The sequence below is a fragment of the Schistocerca americana genome, chromosome 4 (assembly GCF_021461395.2).
Source record: "Schistocerca americana isolate TAMUIC-IGC-003095 chromosome 4, iqSchAmer2.1, whole genome shotgun sequence".
Taxonomy (NCBI): domain Eukaryota; kingdom Metazoa; phylum Arthropoda; class Insecta; order Orthoptera; family Acrididae; genus Schistocerca; species Schistocerca americana.
In genome coordinates, this window is record NC_060122.1 from 148,496,638 (window position 1) to 148,518,718 (window position 22,081).

The 22,081-nt window shown below is 37.2% G+C and overlaps 1 long non-coding RNA gene across 1 annotated transcript; it reads right to left on the reverse strand.

The window, feature by feature from the left end:
- Positions 1 to 1,168: 1,168 nt before the first annotated feature.
- Positions 1,169 to 20,134, reverse strand: LOC124612831. The gene is made up of 3 exons (XR_006979575.1): positions 19,978 to 20,134; positions 1,475 to 1,525; positions 1,169 to 1,377 (listed from the first exon to the last, which is right to left on the reverse strand). It is a non-coding gene; the product is annotated as an uncharacterized LOC124612831 (long non-coding RNA).
- Between the last annotated feature and the right edge of the window lie 1,947 nt (positions 20,135 to 22,081).

Consider the following 22,081-nt stretch of genomic DNA (forward strand, 5'->3'; position numbering starts at 1 on the left):
TATACAAAATGTAGGGTACTAAAACATAGCTTGATTGTTGGACATGTTTTAACCAATCAGATTTTCGCATTTAAAGGGTTTTGTTATTGTCCGCAACATTTCATGTATCTCTCTTTCTAACATTTTTGCTAACTTACCTGTTATTATTTTTTACTTATCTGTTTTTTTATTTCTTGTTTTTTTTCCCCATGATATACTTCCTTGGTGACTTATTATTAATATGTTGTTTGCCTTTAACACAAGACAACAATAAATTACCTTCAAAGTCATCTTGTTGCATGTTTTTCAAGTAAATTGTTAAGCCAGTCTGCTCTCCAAAATACACAGCTGCGACTTCTGAGCCACATTGAGAATTTATATTGCTGCAGGATTAACACTCATAAACCAGTCCACATCTTGAGAACCACTGGTTTACCAAATATATACCAAAGCAGGACCAAGTTTCCCAAGGTGCCTGCACTGTATGCATATGAAATGGTGTTGGAAACCTTATCTTGTGATGAATTGGTTAGAGTCTGAAACTTGTTTCTCCTGAATGTTAGGCCAGCTCCTATTTCTCTAACAGAAATTATGTTATTTTATCCATGCTGGATCTTGTGAATTCTGTGACTGAGAATAATGTGTTGTTGTAAAGCATATTTTTATGTACATTTTTGTGAAGGATAGTTCTGACACCTACAGTATAGAATGGTGGCCTGTAGAAAATTTGTTAGGATTTTGTGGGTACTGCTGTACTCGTTAGTTACCACACTCTTTCACACTTTCATGATGAATCTGATGTCTGCTGTCTAGCAATTGCACGTAGGTGAAACAAGGACCTATGTGGTACTAAATGCTTTGTTGTGGCCTTGTGGCTACTGAGCGGATTTTTATAGTGAAAACTGAAGCAGGAGTTATATTCTAAGAAATGGTAGAAAGCAGATGAATGAGTTAGGGGGTTCATTGTAACACTGATGTTGCCTGGAATGCTCACTAGTAAATGCCCACTGGTCTGTAGGTGTTAATCCTGTAGCAGTATAAATTCTCAAAATGAGAATGCAAAAAAGTCACCGGGGAATCTTATAGAAAGCAAAAATAATCATGAGGTAGTAAATATAAAAAGGGAACAGGGGTGAACACAGTATTTCAAAATCAATAAAAGAAAATTTAACACAATCACAAACTGATGGACCATTAATACATTTATTCAGCAGCACTGATCTCTCAGATGTTTATTTATACTCAAATTTTATACAAAATCAGTGAGTTCTCATCTCATGACTTTAAATGTAGATACTCTGCATATGACTCAGATATCTGGATCCATACTTATCCTCCAATAATGTAAGGACGACCACCAAACAATGCTTCAAACAATGGCACATAGGTTTGCACATACTACAAACAGAAAGAAACAATATATATACACATTACCAACTGATGATTCCATTCACACAATAAATCATTTCCAAAATTAAAAAAGGAAGTCATTTACCTGAGATGCGTTCACTGGCTGTGAGGGAAACACCAAGTAGCGACTCTGAAGCTGTAACAGATTTCTTGGTTTTAAACAACAAATAACAGAAGGCAAGTAATACAGTTAACACAGTGCCTAGATGAATTTGTATGCTAATTTATTTTACCATGATTACAGAAATGATTCATCTTCGATGTACATCTAATGGACATGTGAGACATTATTATGTAGAATGATTATTCTATGCATCTACTTTTTTCACATTTCCATTATGGCAAACAAATTTATGGAGACTCAGTTACTTGGATAGAATGCTGCATTACACATAATGGACTCTAGGACTGATAGGGATACTGAACATGTATGAAGAAGGATGACACAAATGGTCACAGGTTTGCTTGACTCATGGAAAGTGTGATGGAAATCTTAAAAAAGCTGGAGTGGTAGATGCTTGAAAACAGACACCAATTATACCACAAAAGCCCACTTAAAAATATCCAAGAGCAAGTATTAAGTAAAAATTATGGCGATATTTTTCATCCACCTTCATGTTAGTCCCTTAGGGTCAGTGAAGATGAGGTTACATTAATTACTGCATGCACAAAGGCATTTCAGCAGTACTTTTCTCCAGACCTTAGACATGATTGGAACAAGAAGAAACTGTAACATATAGTGCCATGTAAGTAACTTCTGACATTCACTTCTCAATGATTTTCTGAGTATGTATCTGTATGCAGAAAAGTGCTTGATTTATATGGCTACTGAGCAAATACAAATGGCTGGTCACTAAGCTGCTCTGCAAACAGCATGGTGTATACAAGTCTGCTACCCACTAAATCAACTATATCAGTGTTGATGCAGACAAAGTAACTGTCAAGTGCAATGTTGTTGAAGACTTACTGGCTCTGCCGGAGTCTGTCAGCTCATAAACTGGTCATGTCGATCCCAGACTATGAGATTAAAAGGTACGCAGATCTACTATGTTCATAGCTCTGCTAAGATGTAAACTCATGTGCCTCACCAATATTTTTGAGCTCTATAAAGTTAGTGTACCATGCATAATGCTGCCATACACCCTATAATCATTATAAGATCCTGTGACGCTTGTGTTATGACCCAGGTGGAAGAATGCTGAGAAGTAAAAATATTACACAAACTGAAGGAGTCTTAGACAGAACAGCAACATGTGTAACCCCAGCATGCTGGGGAATGTGGTACAGCAACTCATTTTAGATTATGGTGCAAGAGGAGACAGCCAGAGTTGCAACTAAAATGGATGTTTATTTAGTTGATGATTGATTTCAGGCTATGCGCATTCTCAAACTAACTAATGTTTGCAAAATAATGTGTCTGTCCAAAATAGCAGTAAATAAAGTGGTTACATATGTGTATGGTCCAAGTAATGTTTATTATTGACACTGCTTTAAGCAACACTTGGTAATAACATTGTTAGTTACAAATAACCAACTTCTCTAGTGACTCATTGCTTCAGTAGGTCAGCATACAAAGTGCTGCATGGCCACATGTAACTTGAATTATGGGATAGGTGTAATGAAATTCTGAAAATTTGTGTGTTCGCTAACACTATAGAAACTTTAACTTACCAACATTTTTAAGTTGATTTTTAAAACTATACTACTTGTTAAATTCTAAAGGGAAGAACACTATTAAGAATTGTGGGATAATATATTGTACTCTTGTGACACTGGGCTTTCTCATTTGCTTCTCTATGAAAATAATTAGTTTGTCTTTTTCGATAGTATAGAACACACTGTTTAAAGAAGAAAAATTAGATCATTTCATACATATAAGTGGATAGAAGAGTCATAATTTTAAATTCCTTAAAAATTTTTGTACAGGAATTTGTAGATGCAGTCCCTTTTTGTTATTCTTATTGCACATTTTTGGATAGTGAATGAGCATTTTGCTGAGCTTGAATTACCCCAAAATAAGATATCATCTCACAACAGACTGTGCCTAAATGCATAATACAAATACAAATGTTTTATTCCATCTTTGAGCATATTTACATGCAATTGGTGTCATCAGTGTTAACACAATAATATTAATGATAATAACAATATAAACTTGGACACATGTCATTAACTACAATATACTATCCAAGATGGATATAATACAAATGTATTCAAATGTCAATAACAACAATAAGTTTCCTTGCAGATCAGTTACAAGATAAATGAACCACATAGTTCAGTGAAAGACAAATAAATAATCAAATAGACAATTAACAAGAAGTCAGGAAACAGTAATAAAAAAGTTGCACGGTGTAGCATATGTATGGTTTGCAGTTAATTTATTGTTCATTCTTAGAAGGATAGTGGGTCATTTCACATTACTGTTTATTCACTGCAGTAGTTTTTAACCATTCTAAATACATAGGAGCCTTTAATTAGCTTTTTATGGAGTACTTCTTAATGTTTATCTCACTTTAGATTCCCGTGTAAACAAATTCCTAAAAATTTCATGTTTGGAATTTGTAATTCTTCACAATTATATTGGGTTTTTTACTATTTTATATGTGGCTGAAATTCATTCATTTTTTTACTCATTTAAAAATAAACAGTTACCCCTAAACTATTTATCTGCTTCTCCTGTTGTTTTTTCTATTTTTTGTGCAAGTCAGTCTCATTCTGAGCGTTAGTAAATAACTTGTCCTGTCAGCAAAAACTACAGCATCAGTTTTTATGAAATAGCTTGACAAGTCATTCATGCATTTTGAGAACAATGTGAGTCCCAGCACCAAACCTTAGGGTACTAAGTAACTTTCTTATAGCTAGAAAAATATGAGTTACCATTGTGAACTATTTCTACTTTCTGGTATCTGCCAAATAAGTATGATGTAAACCGTGTGTGAGCAGTACCATGAACTCCAGAGCAATAGTTGAGCAATATTTTATGATCAATAACATCAAATGCCTTGGATAAATCTAGAAACATCCACAGTTGACATTATTATGAACTATGGAATTTAGAACAAATTTAGGAAATTATATGGATAATGTATCTGTTCTTTCGGACATGTCCGAAAGAACAGATACCATCTTCATATAGTTAAGGCTAACTAGCCATTGACCTTCTTCTTGTGTGCTGGATGCACATGCATTGCCTGAATTCTTACAGGACTCGGTAAGATTGCCTGCTGCGAGTAATGAGTGTAGTGGGCAGGGGCACTACGAATGTAGTGTGTGGACATTATGTTGGGAATGTGGGTCTCACGGGGAGTGCACAAGGGATAAATCTCTGCAGTTGCACTATCCTCTGTGCTCTCAGTGGCTTAGATGTATAGAGCGTCTGCCATGTAAGCAGGAGATCCCGGGTTTGAGTTCTGGTTGGGGCACACATTTTCAATTTCCCCATTGATGTATATCAACACCTGTCGGCAGCTTAGGGTCTTGAGTTAATTATCGTTTCATTTTAGGAAATTATGTATGGATTTTACAATTGATCTATTTTTTCTAAAGCCAGTTTGTTGACTGACAAATATTCTACCTGTGTTCAGGAAAGCAGAGTCTTTTGTTCATTACTCTACCTAATTTTTGTGATATAAGATAACATTGTATTTTTTTACATCCTAAGGATCACTGTTTTTATATAATGGTTCTATAACTGAAACCTTAAGTTTTCTAGGGAAAGTATCAGTGCTGAAAGAAGTATTAATTACATCTACAAACAGAAAAGCAATACATTTGCTGTGTTTACTGACTCTATGTGGCAAGCCATCAGTGCCACGAAACAATTTATTCTTTAGTTTGCTGACTGTGTTTTCTACATCTTGTATGATTAAAGCATCTGAAAACATAGTTTTAAGATATATAGAGATGTTATGATTAATTGTATTATGACTTTGCATTTCTATAAGTTTTTGTACTACACATGTATAATAACAGTTGAATATATTGGTAATCTGTAAAGGAACCTTAATAATTTTTTTGGCCCTAACTATTAATAACTGTGTTTTTGTTTTTATTTTGATTTTGGTTAGATTTATACTGACTACTTTCTAAACTGATTTCATTTTTTGTTACCCTTGTTTCCACTAATATATGACTCATTCTTTAACTTATTTTGCTGTAGTAATTACTTTCTTGTACAATTTCCTGTAACAGTTAACATTCTGTTTCAGAGCTAGATTTAGCCTTGCTAAATTACCTAACTTGCTGTCACTCTATAAATTTTATTATCCCCAAGGTTATCTTTGTCTTAGTTCTGCATTTAGTTTCATTTTCTCAAGATGGAATTCAGTTTCACAGTTATATTTGTAACAAGTTAAAATTACCTCAAACTTGGTGTATACATTGTCATGTTTATTCAAACCCAGTTTAAATTTTTTAATAAAGAATTAAAAATTCTAATGTTGTCCTCATTAATACATTTCCTGTCAATGTATTTCTCACTTATCCTATAATTTGTACTGAATATATTATTTCTACTAAGTTTTAAAAGTTTTATTGCTTTGTGATCTGTGAATCCAGTGTCAATCACTTCTACAACATAATCTACTTTTTTCCAAATCAAAAACTATTTGATCAATTATGGTTCCAGAGCTCTTTCCATGTCTACATTCATACACATGTACATGTTATTCCTCTGAAACACAATAGAGAAAGTTTGTTTATGCAAATTATCTTGCTTTGACCACTCAACACAGAAGTACTGAAGCTGGTGAAGGAATACTCTCTGAAGATCTAAGTAAAATGCATGAATATTTCAAAAGCGGAGATTAACACCAAATCCAACAAAGGCTGAAGTTAGCCACTTTCATCTTAACAATAGAATGGCCAATGCAAAGTTACATGCCACCATTAACAGTCAAGTCTTCCACCACTAAGATTTCCCAAAGTATCTAGGAATAGCTCTTGACAGAACTTTGTTGTACCAGAAACACATAGAAAACACCACAGCAAATCTGAGATCATGCAGTAAAATCAAATAACAGTTGAATGGTACTTGATGGGGTGCAAGTGCTACAACACTAAGATGTTCTTCCTTTGGATTCATCTACTCTGCTGCTGAATGCTGTGTCTTAATAGTTCACATCTGACAAAAATCAATGTTTGGCTAAATGTGGCAATGAGGACAATAACAAGTGCATTAGATCTACTCCTCTTCACTGGTTATCAACTCTAAGCCACACAGCATTACCAGATCTTAAAGCCCTTCTCAAGGAGAATGAAAAATTAATTAAAATCCCACAGCTCCCAATCCACTCTGATGTGCCTGCGCTTAAAATAAGTCAATTCAAATCCACTTGCCTATCATAGTGGCAGAATCAGTGCAAGTAGTGGATTTCAACAACAGCAGCATTATATACATGGAATAATATTGCCCATGAGGAATATCAAATTCTCATAAGACAGCACAAGACCAACCAGCATGGAATTACCATGATGTGCTTGGAAAACAATTAATAGAGTTCATACAAGTATGGCACCTGTGCAGAAAATCTCTGTCAATTGGCAAAGGATTCACCTTCTCAATATGCCCGCAGTAATGAACATCAGACAATCAAACACATCGTAATAAGCTATAGCAGATGAACTTACGCTGAAAATCTAGAAGATTTCTTCGAAGTGACAGAGACAGCCTCAGATTGATTGAAAATTTAGATATTAATTTGTAGATTTAATTGCTTAATTCTCTTTATTTTGTAAAAGTGTGCAATTCTTGAATATTAGTTGCAGTTCCTTTTGTACTGCCATATATTAAAAAAAAAAAATATAATGGGACCAGTTGAAAATGATAAGGGTGTTTAGTAAATGAAGGAGATATTTACGTCAAGTCGACAGCACATATGATCTGTGGAGATGACAGATGGCACAGTAACTAACACAGCGAAATTGTCCAAGCATTCCAAGATTTCTCAGTTTTAGTATAGTTCAAGATATGGATCAGGAACAAGGTAAGTAAATAACAAAAATAATGACATTTTGGAATTAATGTCAGATGAGATATATTGGATTTCTCTCCTAAGAGCTGTTAAGTGCATTTTCTCTGGCATTTTGGCTATATTTGGAATTTCATTTTTGCAATACATAGCTGGTGTCAACCCAGACAAATACTACTCATTACATATGACATGCAGTGCCCAGCATCAGTGGAAAAAGTCGATTTGTTTCTTGTACAAAAGAATTTTTTGAAATGGAATTTTATGTTCTGGACAACAGAGTAGTTTCTAAATACAGCAATATTTAGCTTAGTAGCAACAGCAAAACACAAGGAATAACCAGTAATACAACAACAGTTGAGTAGTACTACCACATGATGGCAGAAAAAGGCAGCACTACAGTCAAGAGACTGGTCTACACTGACAAAATTCAACTCCCATATGACAGCAGCACTGGGATGGACAATTTTAAATTCAAGTCATTGATTACTTAATTCAATGAATCCTTCCTAACAGTAACTAAAAATACAGGGGAAAAAGGTATTATCAAAAGCAGATCTATTAGACTTCCTTAGACAAACGAAGCATGCTCCACAACTGGACTTCAGTTTTGCGAAATCAGTTATTCAAGAAATCACAAAAATTATTAGGTCACTGGAAACCAGAGGCTCTTCAAAGCTACAATTGTATTTCAGTCAAATTGCTAAAATCTTGTGGTGACTTGGTGTTGCAATCTTTAGTGACCCAAACCACTCACTGAGTCATATGTATTTCCAGAAAGAACCATTTATAAACGTGCAGGTAAGTGAGGGTAAATCAATAAATGTCTGCACTTTCATTCTAATCATTTTTCAGTTGGCAGTATGGCTCAGTACACTCATCAGACACTAGATAGCATCATTCTATTTGGCTTTAGAACTGTCATATTAGTTTTCTCTGTGCTGTTGTTCCATCACTTCCAATTTGTACAGATGAAGAATAACATTGTGTAATCCATTTTTTGTAAGCTCAGGATGTAGCAGCAGCTGACAGCCATAGAAGATTTTCAACACAATACAGGGACAATGTTGTATTATGGTGTAGTGTTTACTAGTGGACTGAACAATTAAAAGATTGGCTAAGCAAATGTGAAGGGTAAGGAGATAGCAGGACATTCAGACACATTCACTACTGATGCCACCATTGAGCAAACCGGTGACCTGATTTTGATTAACTGACATGTGATTGTTGATAAAGTGGCAAACCAATTGTGTATTAATAATGGTTCCGCATATAACATTGTCCATAAAGGCATCAATTTTCAGGAGTCAAGAGTCCACCCTTTGTAGGAAAAATGATTCTCACAGTTTTTTGGGTTGCGCAAGGGCTAATTCTGGAATATTTCCTAGGCATAAATGTTTGGGTGATATGCTTTGCAACAAGATGGAGCCTGCAATTCACAACAAACACTAAAGTCTGTTGTCAACCAGTGTTCTTGTTTTGGATGACAACACATGTCTACATAATGCTGCCCACACCATTCAGATCATTCAGAAGGTAGAAGATGAGGTAATGGTGGGAGTACAGCTCGAGGACAGGTTCTGAGTTATGTTTGGGTAGCTCAGTCATAAAGCACTTGCTCATGGAAGACTAAGATCATGAGTTTGAGTCTTGGCCCAGCAAACAGTTTTAATCTAACATGAAGTTTCATATCAGCAAACACTCCACTGCAGAGTGAAAATTTCAGTATGTTAAAGTTTGTTCAATATCACAAAGTGCTCTCATTATCAAATGCTGGATGAGTATAGACTGGGTAATTTGTGCTCCAGTGCAAGCACAAGTTAGTTTTTCATGCATCTTGATGTTTATGACATCATGTTTCCTGAACTGCATGACACAATTTTGCAGGTTCATTTGATGGTATACGTGGACGCTGTATACAAGACGTGTTGTGAATAGAGTTAGGAGCAAAGAAGTAAGAAATTAAAATGTAATTCTTGGAGTTGAAGTTTTACTACATGAACAATGAAAATGTAGTAAGAAAATAACCTTTTTCCTTTTTAATAATGTAGAAAAAAAAGATTGCAATTACTGTAAAGAAGACATGTCAAGTTGCAGTCAGGCACAATTAAAAGATACTCACATATAGCTTTTGGCTAGAGTCTTTATGAGTAAAGAAGTGACACACACACACAGCATGCATACATACAATCAAGAAAGCACACCCCATTCATGTACGACTGCCATTTCCAGCATTTCTTTTTGTTATTATGTGGGGATGACAGTGAGAGAAAGTTATGTAAAAGTTTGAAATAGCATGTAAAGTTTGTTGAAAGTTGCTAAGTGTTCTTATTCTCAAATATAGTCTGAGTAATTTGTTTGCTGTGAGATACACTGCCTCAAGATATATACACAGATTCTAACCGTAGTATGTGTCTAACTGTGTTAAGTCTTTAATAGAAGATTATGCACGTCAATGAGTTGACTATTACAGCATTTTAGTTTTTCAAATTCGATCAGTATTATGCAATATGGAAAACCAAATATTTGTTCCCCTGTAAGCCATTAGATAGGGACCATGCATCAAGAACCATGAACTGGGTTGGCCATTTAGTAATGTAGATTGCAGACAAGTGAACATTCAGAAGCATTATTGATATCTCTGCTACATCAGAGCTCCATTTCCATGGAACTTAAACATACTGTAGCCTTTGTAAAGGCTTTTATGAAGTCATTCCTGCCACCTGGAATCTTCTTATTTGGTAATTATTCATAATGTGTTCTGCTGTTTGCCACATTGTGACACAATCACATTGTGGGCTGCATACAATGAATCAATTAAAAATGGATACTTTGCAATCTATGATGCCTGCTCCTGATGTGCTTGAGGTAGTTCAAGATGTTTCTTGTCAACTGAATACCTTTGTATAGTACAGTTGGGTCAGTCTTATTCTCCAGTCCTTCTCCAACAAACAGTGTCATTTTGTTCTCCAGTGCTTCTCTGACCCAAGGAGTAGGTCAGTGGACACTTGTTGAGAACCCATATATGCCTTCTAGATTAAAGCTTGATATGTGGAAAGCTAAAAAGAATTTTGTTCATTGGAATGTTACTAGAAAGTGATTTGTCATGTGCATTACTCTATTCTTGACCCATCTGTAATCTGACATTAGCTGGTACTATGTCAGATAAGACATGAAAGCAGGAAACTAATGTTGATTTCAGTGTGCCAGTGATAATTCCTATTTTGTCATTGGAATGAGTTGACACCAGAGATTAGAAGTTTAAAATAGTACACATGTACTAAATCATAGTGCAACTATAATTTGCTGCTGCTGCACTGGCACCAGTGAACATGGCAATGAGTGACTAATGTGAACTGTTAGGGAGGGGCATGGGGCAAGATACTCAATGTGTGTGTGTGTGTGTGTGTGTGTGTGTGTGTGTGTGTGTGTGTGTGTGTGTGTGTGTGTGTTTGTGTTTGCACACCCAGAATACTCCGAGTAAGTTCAAGTTCACCAAGCAGTTACAGTGCAACTGTTTGAATGTTGCTGCTGGTGGCAGTTGGAAACATGATGTCATAGTCACAAAGACTACAGAGTTGTGGTAATATGTGTCAAGTGGAATTAGGGAGAGAAGTGACACTGCTACAGAGACAGCTGTTGTTTATATTATATCTTGTGGTTTAATTCTACATCTACTACATTCTACATTGATACTCCGCAAGCCACCCAACGGTGTGTGGCGGAGGGCACTTTACGTGCCACTTTCATTACCTCCCTTTCCTGTTCCAGTCGCGTATGGTTCGCGGGAAGAACGACTGTCTGAAAGCCTCCGTGCGCGCTCTAATCTCTCTAATTTTACATTTATGATCTCCTCGGGAAGTATAAGTAGGGGGAAGCAATATATTCGATACCTCATCCAGAAACGCACCCTCTCGAAACCTGGCGAGCAAGCTACACCGCGATGCAGAGCGCCTCTCTTGCAGAGTCTGCCACTTGAGTTTATTAAACATCTCCGTAACGCTATCACGGTTACCAAATAACCCAGTGACGAAACGCGCCGCTCTTCTTTGGATCTTCTCTATCTCCTCCGTCAACCCGACCTGGTACGGATCCCACACTGATGAGCAATACTCAAGTATAGGTCGAACGAGTGTTTTGTAAGCCACCTCCTTTGTTGATGGACTACATTTTCTAAGCACTCTCCCAATGAATCTCAACCTGGTACCCGCCTTACCAACAATTAGTTTTATATGATCATTCCACTTCAAATCGTTCCGTACGCATACTCCCAGATATTTTACAGAAGTAACTGCTACCAGTGTTTGTTCCCCTATCATATAATCACACAATAAAGGATCCTTCTTTCTATGTATTCGCAATACATTACATTTGTCTATGTTAAGGGTCAGTTGCCACTCCCTGCACCAAGTGCCTATCCGCTGCAGATCTTCCTGTATTTCGCTACAATTTTCTAATGCAGCAACTTCTCTGTATACTACAGCATCATCCGCGAAAAGCCGCATGGAACTTCCGACACTATCTACTAAGTCATTTATATATATTGTGAAAAGCAATGGTCCCATAACACTCCCCTGTGGCACGCCAGAGGTTACTTTAACGTCTGTAGATGTCTCTCCATTGATAACAACATGCTGTGTTCTGTTTGCTAAAAACTCTTCAATCCAGCCACACAGCTGGTCTGATATTCCGTAGGCTCTTACTTTGTTTATCAGGCGACAGTGCGGAACTGTATCGAACGCCTTCCGGAAGTCAAGAAAAATAGCATCTACCTGGGAGCCTGTATCTAATATTTTCTGGGTCTCATGAACAAATAAGGCGAGTTGGGTCTCACACGATCGCTGTTTCCGGAATCCATGTTGATTCCTACATAGTAGATTCTGGGTTTCCAGAAGTGACATGATACGCGAGCAAAAAACATGTTCTAAAATTCTACAAGAGATCGACGTAAGAGATATAGGTCTATAGTTTTGCGCATCTGCTCGACGACCCTTCTTGAAGACTGGGACTATCTGTGCTCTTTTCCAATCATTTGGAACCCTCCGTTCCTCTAGAGACTTGCGGTACACGGCTGTTAGAAGGGGGGCAAGTTCTTTCGCGTACTCTGTGTAGAACCGAATTGGTATCCCGTCAGGTCCAGTGGACTTTCCTCTATTGAGTGATTCCAGTTGCTTTTCTATTCCTTGGACACTTATTGTTGTAATTACAAAAAACTGTGCTTTAAAATTTTTTAGAAATTAAGCACTGACTGACATTTTCCTACTGTGACACTTATGAATAAATTTTAACATACTATCCAGCAATTCAGTGGCTCTAGCTCAGCATATAGTACATTTCAGCGTAAGCAGTCATACATTTGATCATCCAGTATGCTGAAGTAAAATCAATGAAAATGACATAAGTTTTCTGGCTTCTTTGGAAGCCTATTTCAACAAATGGAATTAGACCTCCACATACCATGGACCTTGCCAATGTGGAATGGCTTTTCGTCTCTAATGACAGAGTAATTGTACCAAATGTGCAACCACATCAGAAGCATGTATGTGGAGAAGTCACACTAGCATGTAGTTCCTGAAAAAGGGCAACAACTTTTTCAGCAGTTGCTGGGGCAGCAGACTGGATGCCTTTCTGGCCTTATAATATTAGCCCTTATGGCCTTAATATGTTGGTATTGCGAATAGCTGAAAGCAAAGAGGAAACTAATGTAGTTATACACACATCAAAAAAAGTTTTTCATCACCTCGGTTCTGAGATTTCCGGAACCTCTACAGAAAATTGGAATAGAGATCAACAAAAGCATCACTTCCACCCTTTTTATTGCTCATGAAAACCACACACTGTATGTTGTGCCACCATACAGCAAGACCTTCAGAGGTGGTGTTTCAGATTGATGTACACACCTGTACCTCCAATACCCAATAGCATGTCCTCTTGCATTGATGCATGCTTGTCTTCATTGTGGCACACTATCCACAAGTTCATCAAGGCACTGTTGGTCCAGATTGTCCCACTCCTCAATGGGAGTTCAGCATAGATCCCTCAGAGTGGTTGCTGGGTCAAGTCCTCCATAAACAGCTCTTTTCAATCTATCCCAGACAAGTTTGATAGGGTTTGTGCCTGGAGAACATGCTGGCCACTCTAGTCGAGCGATGTCATTATCCTGAAGGAAGTCATTCACAAGATGTGCATGGTGAGGGTGCAAATTGTTGTCCATGAAGACAAATGTCTTGCCAATATGCTGTTGATACAGTTGCACTATAGGTTGGAGAATGGCATTCACATATCGTACCGCCATTATGGTGCCTTCCATGACCACCAGTGGCGTGCGTCGGCCCCACATAATGCCACCCAAAAACAGCATGGAACCTCCACCTCACTGGACAGTGTGTCTAAGGCATTCAGCCAGACCATGTTGCCTTCAAGCACGTCTCCAACGATTGTCTGGTTGAAGGCATATGCAACATTCATTGCTGAAGAGAATGTGATGCCAATCCTGAGCAGTTCATTTGGCATGTTATTGGGCCCATCTGTACTGCACTGCATGGTGTTGTGATTGCAAAGATGGACCTTGCCATGAACGTCGGGAGTGAAGTTGTGCACCATGCAGCCTGTTGCAAACAGTTTGAGTTGTGACACAATGTCCTGTGGCTGCATGAAAAGCATTATCCAACATGGTGGCATTGCTGTCAGGATTCCTCCAAGTCATAATCTGTAGGTAGTGGTTATCCACTTAAGTAGTAGCCCTTGGGCAACCTGAGCAAGGCATGTCATCAACAATTCCCTTCTCTCTGTATCTCCTTCATGTTCGAACAAAATCACTGTGGTTCACTCCGAGATGCCTGGACACTTCCCTTGATGAGAGCACTTCCTGGCACAAACTAACAATGCAGACATGATTGAACTGTGGTATTGACCATCTAGGCATGGTTGAACCACAGACAACATGTGCCGTGTACCTCCTTCCTGGTGGAATGACTGGATCTGATCGGGTGTCGGACCCCCTTCCTCTAATAGGCGCTGCTCATGCATGGTTATTTACATCTTTGGGTGGGTTTAGCAACATCTCTGAACAGTCAAAGGAACTGTGTCTGTGATACAATATCCACAGTCAACGTCTATCTTCAGGAATTCTGGGAACCGGGGTGATGCAAAACTTATTTTGGTGTGTGTTTTTTCCAAAGACATACAGGTCTACTATACAGTTTAATTGTGATGTCATACTCTTTGGTGAAATATTCCAAAGATAATAAAGCTTCTCATTTGGATCTCCAAGCAGGGACTACTCAGGAGGATGTTGCCATTGCGAAAAACAAAACAAGTGTTCTGAGAATCAGACCACAGAATGGTAACTCCTTAATTGGGTGTGTAGGTTAGAGAATGCGAAAAGAGCAGAGGTTAGGCTATTTTTTCTGATTTATTGCAAAACACAATGGATTTCCTTTTTGTTTACCCAGACTTGTTTTGACACCAATGTGTCAGATTCTGTGTGCATCAGTTTATTTCTGTAAAATATTGTATGAAGTTTACAATTGTTTTTCTATTTCAGATCAAAAACTACAGTATATATGTTTTGTGTAATTTGTTTTGATAGCTCACCTACAATTACACTACTTTTGAAAATGGAAATTTGTCTTTTGTGTATGTTGGAGTTTAAAAAAAACAATTTTAATTTGCAAACATGGAAAAAACATCAACAGGTAGTTCCAATGTAAGAAAGAAAATAGATGAAGTTAAAAATATCTGAAATTAGTCAAGTATCAAGGCAGGAAGAACAGAACTTGTTGCCATGTGAGTACATGGTTACAAATACAAAAACAATTAACAATTAAGGGTAGAGCAAAAGTAGATCTAATAATGAATAAAAGAACAGGAAAAAATGAAGGCGAGTTCTATGAACAGCATAGTGAAAGCATTAACGCAGTGAAAACAGACACAAAGCAACAACCACCAAACTAGTACAAATTTGTATACCTACTAGCTACACAAATGATCAAGAGACTGGAAGAGTCTTTGATTAAAGAAATTATTAAGATAGTTAAGGTTACAAAAAAGTAATTGTTCTGGTGAACTGGAATACCTCAGCAAGAAAAGGAAGAGAAGGAAACATAGTGGAACACAGACTTGCAGAAAAGGATGAAGTGGGAACCCACATGGAACAATTTTGTACAGAGCATAATTTAATCACTGATAACATTTGGTTTCAGAATGTTAACAAGGCTTGCATGTGGGGAAGAGAATTGGAAGGTTTCAGATAGATTATATAATGGTAAGAAATAACTTTTGAAACCAGATTTTAAATTGCAAAACATTTCTTGGGCCAGATCTGGACACTGACCATAATTTATTAGTTATGAACTGGAGGTTAAAACAGAGGAAATTTGCAAACATAAGAAATTAAGGAAATGGGAACTATACAAGTAAAATAAACAGAGAGGATGGAGTGTTTCAAAAGGGACATTAGACAATGATTGACTGAAATAGGTGAAAGGTATACAGTGGAGGATGAATGGATAGCTTTGAAAATGAAATAGTGGATGTAAGAGAGGCTCAAATAAGAAAAAGACTAGGCCACATGTAAATCTTTAACATATGAAATATTGCATTTAATTGATGAGAGGAGAAATTGAAAAAATTGATGTACAAAAAATTAGATTGCAGAAATTGCAAAATTTCATAGCAGGAATGGCTAGAGGAGAAATCAAAGGCAAGAATATAACCGATGCTGTGAGGTCCCTTCACTGTGATAAAACACACAGAGATTCTGGAAAAGGAATTTTGTTTATATTGAATATAAATTTAAAAGTATGAAGTCTTCTCTGTAAGTACTTTCTTGCCATGTAGCTTTGTGTAGATATGGAACATGGCTGATAAACAGTTCACACAAGAAGAGAATAGAAACTTTTGAAATGTGAAGCTATAGAAGGATACTGAAGATCACATGAGTAGATCAAACAAATGTGGATTTCAGAGTCAATTAGGAAAAAATGACATTTCTGACAGAACTTGTGAAAAAGAAGGTTAAGGTTGCTAGGACACATCCTGGAGTAGAGGGAATCATCGGGTTTGTGTTAGAAGGAAGTGACTGGGGAGGGGGGATAATATTTGTAGAGAGAGACATTGCAGCAGTTTTCTAGAATGAAGAGGTTTGCACAAGATAGACTAGTGTGGAGAGCTGCATCAAGTCAGTCTCTGGACAGAAGAACACAACAACATCAGATCTAAGATCTGGGCTGCAGTCAAATTGCAATGCTGGCACAGTTTATTCAGCTGGGACAATGTAGCCATGGAGGTATATGTGTATGCTTATTCTATAGGCCTGAAGAAGAATTTGTCCATATGCTACCAAGGCTCTCAGATGTACACACTAAGACTGTTGATTTTTCCATTGAGATGATAGATTTATCATTAAAGGTGACACAATGAAGAAACCTGATTAAAATATTTCTGGGTGTGCTGTCATGCCATCTTATAAAGTAACTTAAAATGCTTAGATACTAAAATGACTGACATTTCAGATATATTGCTGAGACCTTGCTCAGAGATCTTGGGGTGATACACTACATTTCCGACAGCACCACAAGACCACCATCATCAAACTGATTAGTTTTTATTAGGTCTAAAATACCACTAGCTGTGGTATTCTATATATGGGTTATGCAGCTATCTGGTAACTGATAGCCCACTAAAAATAGATGACAGGCTTGTATGGGACATGTGTTGCTGCTGTCAGTTGTGCAAAAATTATGCTATTTTGCATGTGCTGTTTGTATGTCTGTCTGGTCACCTACAGCAGTGTCCTGTGAGGTCCCTTCCCTCTGATAAAACACACAGAGGTTATCAATAAACAGGACACTGGGAGCCTGTAGCTGTCCTCTCTAGTTATGTTAATAAGCTGCTTCAAGATTTTAGCTGCCTACCTGTGTGCATCCACAGCTGTTTTGTTAGTACCATGCTTCCTGAAACTCAACAGGTAGTCCACAGTCATGATGGTGGTACACTAATGCCAATCTGTTGTGCTGGCCTAGTTAAACATAGTGCTCATGCAGTGTGCAGGTGCTAACAATTTTCCCAATGTAGTTGCCACAGTACACACAATAATGATGTGAGGTAAGTGCACCATCAGCAGCTCTTCTTTTATTTCATTTTTTGAGTCAAACTTCCTGTCACATTTTATTGCTTTTCTTTTTGTTTTACTGTTGTGTACATTGGATCAGAAGACATTACATAGGTATTTTAATTTGTGTTTGATATTGTCTGTATTGCTGATGCAGTGGGGTCTGATTGTGTGTCAAGGACTGAGCTCTGCTGAGCTGGATGATGTTATAGTTTTGCATGTAGGTACTACATGATGTGGGCTAGTCTCTGGTAATGCTTCAAATGACACTGAAGTAACAGTAAGCTAATACATGTACAATTAATCTGACATATTTGTTGAATTCTTAATGATCATGACATACTGTATAAAAGGCAGGGTAAACAAATAATGATATGCATAATAATAATAGAAATTCACTCTAACTGAACAAGTGGGTGGGGGGAAGGAGGGGGGGGGGAGGGGTGTAGGAAGGGGAGGATCTGTACTATTTGAGGGATGAGTCCTTACAATACTTCCTCAGCTTTTCTTCTTTTGTTAAATTATTTACAAACAAGAAAAGGAATTTATCTGTATTTATGATTCACCACTTCAACAAAGGAATAGCCACAGTGTAATGTAGGAAAATCTTGTTAAACTTCTGAAATTTCCACCTAGCCATATGAGAAATGTCAGTCAGTAATACAGGTAAGCAAACTTGCAAAATATCCCATTGAATCAATTATGGGCAATCAAATACATTTAATAAGGTTTAAATGCTTGAAAAAAAAAAGTTTAGCTTACTCCTCTTGGCTTGAAATGTAATATTAGATTCAAAATTTTCCTTGGTACATTATTATTTCCTCTGAGCTATTAAAATGGTTTTATTTTACAGTTATGTTTTCACTTTTGGATTTTGCAACTCTTTAATAATTGTGCAAGCAGATGTCAGATCCCAAAGATATCGCAGAAGAGCCAGGGGGTTGTTTTGCTGAAATCTGGTAAGGAAAGGAAAAGAATTTTAAACCAGTTTCATTACTCTGTCATTTATACAAAATGCCAGAAAAAATAATTTTAAATCACCTCCTAGCTGTAGTTGATGCCCTGCTAAGACCTCAACAAGCTGAATTTTGTCCTGGTAGAAGCTGCACTGGACATCTGTTGAATCTCAGTTAGTTCATAGAAGATTGGTTTGAAGCTTGTAAAGTGGCAAGGGGTGGTGTTTGTTGTCTTATTAGCGGCCTATGACACTGTCAGCTACCAGCTACTACTACTGAAGGTACACAATATGATCAAGGATTTTAGCCTAACTAGGTTCATCACAGCAATTCTGAAAAACCACAGATTGATTTTCAAGGGCAGTGCAGTCAATGGAGACTACAGAAAAAACAGTTTTTCCCAAGGAAGGTGGTTGGTTTCAAACCTATTCAATACGTATACAAATAACCAACTTATGACCCCAACATATGCTGATGACCTCGCTCTTTCCACTCAGAGCTTAGACATTGAATCAGTGGAGAACACCCTCATGAATTCCCTTCAATATCTATCAAGATAATGTAGCTTAAACCACACCCTTCAGAGACACAGTAGTGGGTAGATGAAGGTTTAATCTGGCAAGATTGGGCAACAGCGAAGAAAACAATACTGAGTGTGATTTTGGAGAAGTCCAGATAGTCCAGCACATGTTTCATTGTTGACTCTCCAGCCTCCTGTACTGCAGAAGACCTCCATCAAGTGGTCAAAGAGTATGTAACATGTTAATCATGCATCTATGTATGTTTTTGACATCAGAATAATAATAATGCTACACTCTCCTGTAGTTTCAGTTCCCCATTTTGTCTATATATTTTATGGATTTGTTGAATTTCTCTCTGTATTTTGTTGTGTGCCACAAAGGTGCAGTCTCATGAGAGTAAGTAACTTTTTATGTATGTCATAGATTTAATAATAAAAGTTTGAAAGCTAAAGTTTCTCTGACTGTTGCTCATTGCTTCTTCTATACAGTAAGTGCCTAAATTTTCTGTCACAGTTATTTGTTAATACAAAATCAAAGATATTCAACAACAATTAGTTCATTGTATTCATTATGAACTGGCCTTTGATTTATTAAGAAACTGTCTGATAGCATTCTTAATGTAAGTATGATAATATACTAAACAGTTGTACAATATTTTAAACAGAAATAGTGCAGTTATTTTATAGGATGTTGCTCTTCCTGCATCGAATAAAAATAACTACTTGTGCTTCTAGTAAATTTTATAACATAAATATGGAAGATCATAATTTTATTTAAAATATATGTGGTCATCTACTTTTTTATCCAAGATGAAAAATGTTAAATGCAGTAACCTTCTAACATCATACACAACAAACATAATATTTTTTCTTTATTGTGTACAGTACTCTTCATTGTCTGAACATTTCAGTTTTCATTGCTACCAGAATCTTTTAATATGTTTGGCCAAGTTCTCTCATGTTTTCTTTTAGAAGAGTTAAATTAATGAACAGGAGAATGAACATCTTGAAATAGAATGAACTTACCTCATCATCTGCTGGAAAGGCAAAGCACATGCATGCCATTACTAGAAAAAAGAACAACACTGGTAACTTCATTCTTGCCTATGGTTCAGGACAGATACCAATATGATCAACAAATCAACTGGTCTGGTGAGCTCTAGTGTCAGGATGGGTATTTATACCCAGAACAAATAGTGTGTATGCTACTGAAAGAATTGCATCTAGTTCTCTCTCTCTCTCTCTCTCTCTCTCTCTCTCTCTCTCTCTCTCTCTCACACACACACACACACACACACACACACACACACACACACACACATATATGGTATTAGCGTGCTGTGTGATACACATTTCATTGTGCTAGCATAGAATAGACATGTAGTAGACAAATGTATTTGCTTCCTTCAGGTGTGTCGGGCAACAGCTGTGTTGATAATGGGAACAAGGCTCCTGCCATTCTTCTCACAAGGCCATCCCTTCCCTGTCTGTGGCTGTTACAGTTGTGTGTCTGCAACAGTTCTTCAGACCTTATACATCAGCAATGTTTAACACTCAAATACTAAAAAAAATTCATTGATTCCCTCAGCTCAGCTGATTTATATTAACAAATAGTCCTTTACATTGTGATGACAGAAACAAAAACAAATGTCAGCAGTATTCTGAGAATGAATGGTAACAGTTAGGATTTTTAATCTGTGCACCCCTATGCAAATACCAGTCCCTGTTTCTTCCCTTCTCTGTTTATGTGAAAGTCAGGCAATGTGAATTTATTTCTATTCAGTCAATATTAAAAAAATTACAGTGATTCTCCTTTTGTTTGCATTTCTTAATTCACTGATTGTCTATGTCACACACTGTGTCCCAGGAGGAATGGTAAATATACAGGAATTAAGAGGAATGGTCATTCCAAGCAAATTTTGGGAGGAGATAGTATGGACCAAGACAAGAAAAGATTGTCCAGCAAGCATAGGCTCTAAAATGCATACCCTAAGAGTTATGAGCACTTGTTCATTGGAGGAGATATGTTCCACAGTAGTGATAGTTCTTGTTGTTGTTGTGGTCTTCAGTCCTGAGACTGGTTTGATGCAGCTCTCCATGTTACTCTATCCCGTGCAAGCTTCTTCATCTCCCAGTACCTACCGCAACCTACATCCTTCTGAATCTGCTTAGTGTATTCATCTCTTGGTCTCCCTCTACGATTTTTACCCTCCACGCTGCCCTCCAACACTAAATTGGTGACCCCTTGAGTCCTCAGAATATGTCCTACCAACCGATCCCTTCTTCTAGTCAAGTTATGCCACAAACTTCTCTTCTCCCCAATCCTATTCAATACTTCCTCATAAGTTATGTGATCTACCCATCTAATCTTCAGCATTCTTCTGTAGCACTACATTTCAAAAGCTTCTATTCTCTTCTTGTCCAAACTATTTATCGTCCATGTTTCACTTCCATACATGGCTACACTCCATACAAATACTTTCAAAAATGACTTCCTGACACTTAAATCTATACTCGATGTTAACAAATTTCTCTTCTTCAGAAACGCTTTCCTTGCCATTGTCAGTCTACTTTTTATATCCTCTCTACTTCAACCATCATCAGTTATCCTGCTCCTCAAATAGCAAAACTCCTTTACTACTTTAAGTGTCTCATTTCCTAATCTAATTTCCTCAGCATCACCTGACTTAATTCGACTACATTCCATTATCCTCGTTTTGCTTTTGTGATGTTCATCTTATACCCTCCTTTCAAGACACTGTCCATTCCGTTCAACTGCTCTTCCAAGTCCTTTGCTGTCTCTGACAGAACTACAATGTCATCGGCGAACCTCAAAGTTTTTATTTCTTCTCCATGGATTTAATACCTACTCCAAATTTTTCTTTTGTTTCCTTCACTGCTTGCTCAATATACAGATTGAATAACATCGGGGAGAGACTACAACCCTGTCTCACTCCCTTCCCAACCACTGCTTCCCTTTCATGTCCCTCGACTCTTATAACTGCCATCTGGTTTCTGTACAAACTGTAAATAGCCTTTCACTCTCTGTATTTTACCCCTGCCACCTTCAGAATTTGAAAGGGAGTATTCCAGTCAACATTGTCAAAAGCTTTCTCTAAGTCTACAAATG